General features: G+C 36.7%; 1 pseudogene; it reads left to right on the plus strand.

The window, feature by feature from the left end:
* The first annotated feature begins 356 nt into the window (after window positions 1-356).
* Window positions 357-1038, plus strand: LOC114896575 (annotated as a pseudogene).
* The last annotated feature ends 2219 nt before the right edge of the window (window positions 1039-3257 follow it).

A 3257-nucleotide genomic window follows, 5' to 3' on the forward strand; every position in this document is an offset into this window, starting at 1 on the left:
GTAGATGTAAATCATTTATTTTAGCAGCTCTTTGTGTTCAAGTGTTTGAATAAACTACTTTCCATTTACCCAATTGATAGTTTGTTTCCATTCGTTCTTATATAATAGACATCTTCACATCCACGTGAGCTCGTGTTTTCTCTATGAGATTCCTGAAAAGCAGATTGCTGCTCACAGGGTAGTCACAGCTTCATGTTTACTGGGTATTGCCAAACTGTTCTACAAGATATTTATGCCAATTTATACTACAGAAAGCGGCATGAAGAATTTCTTTGTCCGCACATCTATGCCAACATACCTGATATGATAAGATTTGTTAATTTTTGGCAAGTCTCGGGCTGGCCGTGGGCGCAGCCATGATCGTGGCTGAGGTGGAGTTTCTGGCCGAATAGGATCCGGTCACCATAATCCTGAACTTCAGTCTGGACAAGATCCACCTCATCGAGGGTGGCCTGGAGCCTTTCAACCCCGGCTTACCAGTGCAGGTGCCTCTGTGGCTGGCGATCAACCTGAAACAGAGACAGAAGTGTCGGCTGCTCAACGCCTGCCCCACCAGCCCCAGTGGATGGACGTGGAAAAGTTGGAGAAGATTAGGGATCATGAATGAAATGAAGAAACTTTTACCCGTATGCCCAGCCCTTACTACATGGAGCTCATCAAACTCCTGTTAAATCACGCTTCGGACTACATTACATCCTGAAAGCAGATGAGATCTGGAGCCTGATCAAGGACGTGCGGGACACTCGTATAGCCAAGCTCCGGGTGTCTGCCAACAGCTTCATGAGACAGCAGGAGGCACACGCCAAGCTGGATAACCTGACCTTGACGGAGATCAACACCAGCGGGGCTTTCCTCACACAAGCGCTCGATCACATGTAGAAACTCCGCATGAACGTGCAACCTTCTGACAGTGCCCAGTCTCAGGACTTCCAGGGAGGGACTGGTTTGTCCAGGCCTGTGTCTGCCGGCAGGAAGCTCACTGGGTGGTGTTTGAGTGCTCAGGATGTGACAAAGGTACTCACGTTTCTGGAGTTTTAGAACCACTTTTGAGTGTATGAAAAACAGTGCACTGAAGCAAGGAATGGGATTATAGCCTTGTTGGAAAGCAACAGACTTGTGCTTAGTCCTCGAGACATTCTGTAATTCCACATCTGTATTAGGGAGCCAGGTGTCCTTTTATGGGGAAAAAAAATTCATTAGCAGAACAAGTGATTTCCCTAGCAGGGTCCCATGTCTCCTGCATGGGACTGTCACGTGCAGGTGAGTGTTCGGTGACTTCAGGTGTTGCTTTTAAGATAGGGATATAGCAGGATGGTGACGTGGCTTCGGCCTTTTTTTTTTTTTCCTCCCTTCTTGATCCTGATCTCTTGGGCTAAATTTAGAATTTCCTACAGAGGTTGTTCACCCAGAGAAGGACAGCAGATGAGTGCCTCGTGAGGATGACCTATGTTTATCATGTACACAATAAAGATGGAATAAATCCCCCCCCCAAAAAAAGAAAGAAAAGATTTATTAACTTTTGCCAATCTGATAGATTGAAATGGTATTTTATTATTATGATGTTCTAAATGTTCATGTCCCTTAGTTCAGGTGAGGTTGAGCATATTTTCTTACGTGTATTGGACATTTGAATATTCTCTTTTGTGCATTTCCTGTTCATCTCCTGTGTCTTTTTTTAAATTGGGTTGTTCATATTTTTCTTAACAATTTGTAGACATTCTGTACATATCCAGGACATTAATACTTTGGGAAGCAAACATCTCTTTCTGTTCTGTGGCTTATCTTTTCAAATTGTTTGTGGCATTTTTCAGTCATAAAATTTTTTAATTTTAATGTAGTCAGATCTAACAGTGTCTCCCTTTATACATTGTTTGGCTTTTCATTTAAGAAATTTTTCCTTATCCTGATGCCATAAACGTATCCTGTGTTTGCATCTAAAAGTTCTAGTCTCATTTTTTATCTATGGGCCTTTAGCCCATCTACGGGGTGAGGTAGGAATCTAATTTTATAGCCCGTGGTCTTAGACCCATTCATTGAGTAATCCATCCTGTTCCCATTGACTTGTAGTCCCACTTTGGATTTTATTTTTTATGTGGGTCTGTTTCTAGGCCTTCTTTCTTTTCATTTGTCTTTACTTGCACTGATTAAATATTATAGTTTTATAATAATCTTTCCTATAGGGTGACTCTACCTTTATTGTTTAAATTTTCTTGGCTATTCTTTGTTCTTCACTCTTCTACCTGAATTTCAAGATCACCAAATTATGTGAAATACTCTTTTAGATTTTGATTAGAAATACATTGAATTTCTAGAATAAATTGGGGAGAACAATCATCTTTACCTATGGAGTCTTCTTTTTTTTTTTTTGTGAACACGGTATATGTTGTATAGTTTTTCTTTATATCATTTATTAGAGTTTTATAACGCTCCCTTGTATATCTTTTATTAGATTTATTCCTAGATATCTTAAATGCTTTGTTGCTTTTGCAATATGTATTTTAAAAAATTACTTTGTCTAGAAAAAAATTACTTTGTCTAATTGACTGTTGGTGATATATAGAATGATATTTGTGTATGTGTCTATGTGTGTGCTTAAACTAGTCAAATTATGTAATTGTTCTAGGTCTATAGATTTTTTTTTTTTTAGTCCATTTCATAAAGTTTTTTGGGGGGGAAATGATCTATTTTGTTTAACTTTCAATGTTATTTATATGAAATTCTTATTTGCAAATCACTGTATATAGGTGTTCTTTTTGGACATTCCTGGTATTTGTCCATTCCTAATACCTTATTTGTGCCAGGATTCTTTTCTTATCCATCATACAAGAAATTTGTTTATTTTATTAGTCTTTTTAATAATCTGGCTTTTTACTTCTTTGATTACTTTTGTTATTTCTTTGTTTTGTTATTTACTTCATTAATTTTGCTCTTACATTTATTTTCTTCTATTTTCCCTGAGTTAAATCTTTTGTTTTATCTTGTTTTTGTTTTTGTCTCCTAATTTATTGATTTGGATTCTTAGCTCAGTAATTTTAAATGCTTCTTCTTGTCTAATATATTCATTTAATACTATAAAAGTTCTCTCCAAATATTACTTTAGCATTATTTTTGATACATAGTTGTATTTTGATATATAATTATTGATACATAGTGTTTTCATTATCTTTCGGTTCTAATTTCTGCTATGTTATCCATCTTTGACCCATGAATTATTTTGAAATATTTGAAAAAAAATTTAAATGTCTAAATATATGGAA

The sequence above is a fragment of the Monodon monoceros genome, unplaced genomic scaffold, assembly GCF_005190385.1.
Source record: "Monodon monoceros isolate NGI ecotype Baffin Bay Population unplaced genomic scaffold, NGI_Narwhal_1 Super_Scaffold_16, whole genome shotgun sequence".
Classification (NCBI taxonomy): domain Eukaryota; kingdom Metazoa; phylum Chordata; class Mammalia; order Artiodactyla; family Monodontidae; genus Monodon; species Monodon monoceros.